The sequence below is a fragment of the Schistocerca gregaria genome, chromosome 1 (assembly GCF_023897955.1).
Source record: "Schistocerca gregaria isolate iqSchGreg1 chromosome 1, iqSchGreg1.2, whole genome shotgun sequence".
Classification (NCBI taxonomy): Eukaryota; Metazoa; Arthropoda; class Insecta; order Orthoptera; family Acrididae; genus Schistocerca; species Schistocerca gregaria.
The window spans coordinates 152,414,497-152,421,533 of NC_064920.1; positions in this window are offsets into that span (position 1 = coordinate 152,414,497).

The window sequence follows — 7,037 nt, forward strand, 5'->3', positions numbered from 1 at the left end:
GCAGACGAAAATATCTAGAGTTCCAAATTTTCTACACGCACGTCCAGAGTGGTTACAATTTGAAAAGAAATGCTTCCAAAATATAAATTACTCGATCAAAAATAACATGACAGTTATAATCAGCCAGTTTCTGTTATAATAGGCCTATTTCTGGTCTGTTTCAAATCATTAAAATGTTTATTAATGGAACTGATGACAGCAGCAGTATTACAAGGAATACGATGCGTTCTGATAAAGAAATTGAAATGAATAAAACTTTTTATTCTAAAATTGGTGTAACTGGTCTTCGTGGATAGTCATTTATAGGATGGTGCTGGACCGTGCATATCGGTAAAAAAACCGGCTTTAAGCGCTATGAGACTTAACATATGAGGTCATCAGTCCCCCAAACTACTTAAACCTATCTAACCTAAGGACATCACACACATCCATGCCCGAGGCAGGATTCGAAACTGTGACCGTAGCAGCAGCGCGGTTTCGGACCGTGCATATCGGTACTAACGGTTTGAATCACCAGTTCTTGAGTGCTTATAAATGGGTACAACAAATCGTAATCGGACTTCTTAAATCATGAGAATATAACTAAGGCAGTAAACAGTTTGATGTTGCTGAGCAACAGTCATACAATAATTTTTGAATGAAATCACTGCCATGTGACTGTATTGTTGCTTATTTAATTACGACCCAGGTTTCAGCATTTTATGCCATTTTCAATTGACTGAGTTTATGTCGTTAACGTACAGTATATTGCAGGACGTGAACCCCAAAATTGGCCTTAAAGTAGGAAAACCTTTCGCTCCCTACTTGAAAATGGCACAAAAGGCCGAAATCTGTGTCGTAATTAAATAAACAACAATGCAGTAAAATGGTGGCGTGTTCATTTTTAACAAAAATTAAAAAGTAATGAAAACAGGTTGTATGATTGATCATGCAAATTTACATAAAGGCTGCTACAAAGGCGGCCGATCGGGTGCTTCACCTCATCAAAACTTCCACATAGCCTAGTCGTTAATTATTACTGAAACAGATAAGCCCAGGTTAGGACAAGGTAAATGCAGTAATTCAATATAAATAAAAACGCTTTTTTATTCCATTCTCTTATCAGAAATGAATTCTTTAGACGATCACCGGTTTCAGTCTGTAATGACCATCTTCAGGTCTAAAATATATAAATATATACATCTAGTGAGCAGTGTGCCTTTTAACATAAAACAGCAATATGTATCACAATATACTGTCATACACCAGGGAAATGTACAGGTATAATATGGTATAGCGTACCTTTTTTACACCGTGCCCTAAAGTGATATGGCCTCGTCAAAACATATAAATATAATCAGTATAGCATCGTCACATAGATTTAAAATGTGGTGTGGAATAGGCCACATCATCCACATTGTGATTATTGCCAACTAGCTACTGAGGTACAGCAGCATCGAGAAACCTATTTGCCTACACCCTCCCTAGATGCCTCTACTGTAGACTTTCTGAGAATGTATGTCTGGGGTACATCATTGTATGGTAGTGAAACATGGACTGTGAGAAAACTGGAACAGAAGAGAATCGAAGCATTTGAGATGTGGTGCTACAGACTAATGTTGAAAATTAGGTGGCTGATAACGTAAGGAGTGAGGAGGTTCTGTGCACAATCGGAGGGGAAAGGAATATGTGAAAAACAGTGACAAAGAGAAGGGACTGAATGATAGGACAGCCGTTGCGATATGAGGGAATGACTTCCATGGTACTACAGGGAGCTGCGAAGAACAAAGCTGTAGAGGAAGACAGAGATTGCAATATATACAGCAAATAGTTGAGGACGGCGGTTGCAAGTGCTACTCTGAGATGAAGAAGTTAGCACAAGGGAGGAATTCGTGGCGGGCCGCATCAAACCAGTCAGAAGACTGATGACTTGGACTGAAGAACACATAAGAAAATGTGCCAACTCCAGTATGATCTATAACAATAAAGGGCCGTGTAGCAGTAAAACCATTTTTAGCTCTCCTTAGTAAGAACTGATGGAGCTGAACTGACGAAATGTCTACAGACTTGAAGATAATAGGACACACACAAAATATTATTCCTTCAGAATAACTGGCTTGGCTTCGTATTTTCGCGACCGCGTGAATTTGTCGTGTTTCAAGAACGAAAATTTAATTCGCTCTAGGCAGTCTGAATTACGTGTAAATTAGTGAAGAGCAGGTGCTACACAGTAACTACAATTCTTAGTTATCTCGGTTAGATGGCCGCAATGGCGGCTATGCAAACTTCGCAGACGCCGGTTATGGCGGTTTACACAACAACACTCACCCACTTTTACACCTGGTAATCTGTTAGCAACATAAAAAAGAGATTAATGTCATGAAATAATAAAATAAGAGTCATTACAGGTGCAAAATGGGTAATCATTCGTACCAATACATTTACAACGATGCATGCATCGTAGGAGGAGGAAAGGTGTCGAGGGAAGTGACTTAAGAAGAAAGACAGACAAATGATGAACATCACTTCAAAGATATAAACGCGACCCTCTCCTTTTGAAACAGTGTGGATTTATGTTTTACAAATATGACTCCTTTCTTTGTAATTAATTACTCAGTGTACAATCAATTTAGGATATTTGCGAAAGTAATACTATTAGCACAGAAAACAAGAAAATATACTGATATGTCGTTATAATTTCTAAAAAGACGAAGTTGTTTATGTAAAGGAGTACGAAGCGAGCAGACTCTTTGTTCTGATTTTAACAATTCTGGTGGTGATGTTATCACGAAACGTGTCATCGGATGACAAAATTTGTTTTGGCAACCAAGGCAAATGTATTACCATTCTGTAGAATGAATTAGGGTGGAGTGAAAGTAATTCGAAATTGCATTCGCCTATTCTCAAAGGCACTGCATGGAATTGAGAGGAAAAGAGTTTTTGTTTCAGACTGATCAAAGAAAGGGCACATTGACAGGACTCATGCGGAGACATCAAAGGCTGACTAATTTGGTAATGGGAGAAAGTTTGTGTGTGTGTGTGTCTGTCTCTGTGTGTGGGGGATGACGGAGGGGGGGGGTGGAGGGGGGCCGCTAATTGTAGAGAGACCAATGTTTCAGTTCTGCCAGCTGGTGCAAGTGGATTTAGGTTGCTGTATCTATGGAGAGACGAAGAGATCTGCACGGGATAGACGAGCGTGGAGACCTACATCGACCAGACATCAAACGGAAGGGCGCAATAGAAACGTGTATTACAGGCTGCCAGACAAGAGATGAACCTGATTCCTGAGATCTTCTCAGCGCATGAAACAGAAGGCAGGTTTACGGAAGTCCATTCGAGTTTCCATTTTTTACGCAATATGAAGACGACTGATGTAGTATCGAAATATTGAGCGTAAATATTAAATCTTCAGCTGAGCTGAGATGAATTTAGGAGTTTTGGGCTCTTCCACACTCATCAGATTACATAAATATCCCTTGTGCAATAAAAATCATAACATATGACGCTTCAATATCTTCAACATTTCGCGGCCATGTCAACAACTGTATAAATATTAATTTTAATTTTAATAATCAACAGCCGCAGTTGCAGCGTTTACCTAGAATTTACCTAGGTTTTAATCGGGATAACCCAATCTTCTTCACAATAACAGTAACTGCCGTTTGTCCATAGTGGACATCGTCAAGCTAAAACTACCAGTCCATAAATTATCGTCAGACTAAGAGTTATCTGGAACTGCCTAGGCGCCACTTCGCCACTCGTGGCTGCCGCATCGCGGTCGCGAAGTGGGGCCTAGGCAGTTCCAGATAACTCTTACAGTCTGACGATAATTTATGGTCCAAATGGTTCAAATGGCTCTGAGCACTATGGGACTCAACTTCTGAGGTCATCAGTCCCCTAGAACTTAGAACTACGTAAACCTAAATAATCTGAGGACATCATTCACATCCATACCCAAGGCAGGATTCGAACCTGCGACCGTAGCGGTCGCGCGGTTCCAGACTGTAGCGCCGAGAGCCGCTCGGTCACTCTGGCAGGCGATAATTTATGGATTTGCTGTTTTATCTTCACGATGTCCATTATGGACAAACGGTAGTTTCTGTTATTCTGAAGAAGGATGGGTTATCCCCACTGAAACGTAGGTAAATTCTAGGTAAACGGTGCAACTGAGGCTGTTGATTATTAAAATTAAAATTATCATATGACACTGTTTATATTCGCGTACTCAAAGACGAACGTAGAACCTAGCATAATGCTTAAGGATTTAATTAGCGATTAAAATGTCCACCGGTCTCGTTACGAGGGGTGTTCATTATACACAGTACTGGAGCTGCCTCTTTACTGTCTCCGAGCCAGCGAAGTTTATTTTGAAGGTTTTCTCCTTTAGTGATATTTGACTCACTCCGTCTCCAGTAACTCTTCCTGTTCATTTGGGGTAGCTCCTTCGTCAAACCCTCTACAGCTTGTTAGGCCACTGACTTCGTTGGAGCAGAGAAGCTCGTCCATCCGGCATTGAAGGTGATTGCCATAGGGTGGTGATCCTCGTGAAGGACCTGTTAGTGGCGAATTGATGGTAGAACATAAAATTATGGTAAAAGCATTTGATATCTCTTCAATTCCCCATGAATTCTGGCTCTGAAACTGACACCAGTCAGCCTAGCGACTCCTAAAGCTGTATATTTGACACTAGTATACTTAATTTTCCATTATTTTTTCGCACTCCACCCACATTTTTCACAACGACATCCCTCTACTAACGATCACAGCGTTGTCTAATTTCGTTTGTCCCCAACTCAATCCCTAGGAGTGCTCCGGTTGTCCAAGTTCCACAGCATTTCTCTCTCCGATAGTGTCATCAAGAATGACTGAAATTACGGCAGGCATTCCAGAGCAGTGGTACACGTATCACGTCTTCCTACCGCAAAACCCCTCACAGGTGTTAAAGATCATTTGGATTGTTTCCAATCAGCACGTTAACCTGGAGGTTATGTATTCGATACTAACTTAGGTTTTTTTTTTTTACTTATTTCAGTCACAGTTGCGATTTGACATAGGCGATTGCTACCAACGCTCATCTTCACAAGTTTTCAGACGTCATGCCCGCGCTTATAAATCTACCGTTTTGAGAAGAGCTAACCTTACTAAAAAATGAAAATGAGAAAGAAATTCGAAGATTAAACGCAATAAGAAATGGTTGGAAATCGGTGTTACGACCATTTGCGCGGAAGTAAAGATCCAAAATAATAAATAGGTAAAAATATAATAAAAACGAAGGTAACGTGGCATAGCACTTAAACGTGAAAGTGAAATGTTTTGGAACTGAAATCGAGGACTCTTCCGCCAAAGCCACCCTACGTTGTCTAGATATCGTTAAGTTAGATACCAATGCTCCCATTTGAAAAACATTGGTAGTTATTAAAAACAATTTTCTTGACAATAAAAAACTGAAGTTTCGGAAACTGTTGGGCTTATACAGCCATGCGAACTCGTTCTACAATTATGTCGCCTTTAATTCAAACATATATCGTCAACCTGCATTGCGCTAGCTACGAGGGAAAATGGTTGTCTAACATAATGACAGAATTTTGTATTCATTTATGACGGTTGCCTTTATTGAAAATGAGGGTACCTGCAATTCCAAGCGCTTCTACTCCACCTAAGGATAGGCCTATGTTCGTTTATAATGCTGCTCTAATGAGACCAATAACAAAGGACTTAAATGTTACAAGTATAAAAATCGTAAATGGGGTTATAGGTTTGGCATGTGACTGCGTTACTCAACAGCTCTGTACACTGCTTGACATTAGTGAGAATAAAATGATAACTCTTCCATATTAGTTCCCTATGTAAACCAAACCACTGTTTACTGGACTAAAATCGCAGTATATTTTTCAGATAATAATGTAGGCACTACACCTCAAGGGAATTACATCATTCAAAATATTTTTTAAGGTCCCAATGAACACATTTTTTCTCTTACAGGGTAAATTAATAAGTATATACTTCCATTTGGAACATTGCTTATGATGTGTGGAGCAATACATAAAATTAGCCATTTCGGTTTGTACTTTTCGCAAGGGATGATTTCCTGTGTAACTGCTATCTTCTTAGCCCTTCAATAAATATCCGTGGAAATCACGCACGCAGCAGCCTCTGTAACGAAAATAATTGAGGGGAGATTCTCTACATAAGCCTCAAATGCTGCTTGATACTCAGAATTCTGTGTGACTTTACTCTGTCAATTGCTGCAGTATAGCTTTTCTTTTATGTTCAAGCCCTTGTTGTACAGGATAAGTTGTAAATCTTCTGCCCCTATGCCATGCCACAAATGCTCTGTCGAGGTTTCCACGTGCTCGGATTCAGTGTTCCGATTGTGAATTGGATGGCTGAGTTGCATCAGATGTTGCATCACAACATCTGGTCTCTCCCAGTTTTGTGGTGTATTCTCATTACTTGATTGCTTTTGCCATTGTCAATTGTTATTGTAAATGTAAAATAACCGGGATGAAACCTGTTATCGTACGATTTTTGTTCTCACCTAAGGAAGTGATTATCATTGTTGCCATATCTATCCATATTTTCACTGGCATTGTTGGGAAACTCATCTACTGACCCACTCAGTCGTGCTTTTGTATTCGCTTGACCTGATTCCCTACGTCCATTGGTTTTTTCTTATGGAGCTTCCCATTCTGTAAAAATAACTTGGCATCTTAATTTATCAAATGTATGGATCTAACACTGAAAGAGGTTCTTCATTATTAGACTCAGACACATTGATTAGATTCCGAAGATGAAAGAACCACTTCGTGGCATTCGCTTCAGAACTGTTCCAGAGATTCGACAGGCAGTAAACCGCTGCATTCGCACCATCAACAGAACAGGCTCTGCTAACGGTGTACTACGCCTTCCACATCGCTGACAACGGGTTCTACACAACGCTGGTGGCTACTTTGAAGGAAAGTAACAGGTGCAAACATGTAACGCTTTTGCATCAGTTGTGAATAAATAGTTGCCACTATTTAAGTTCCAACCCTCCTTTAAATGCTTCTCCCATGTCT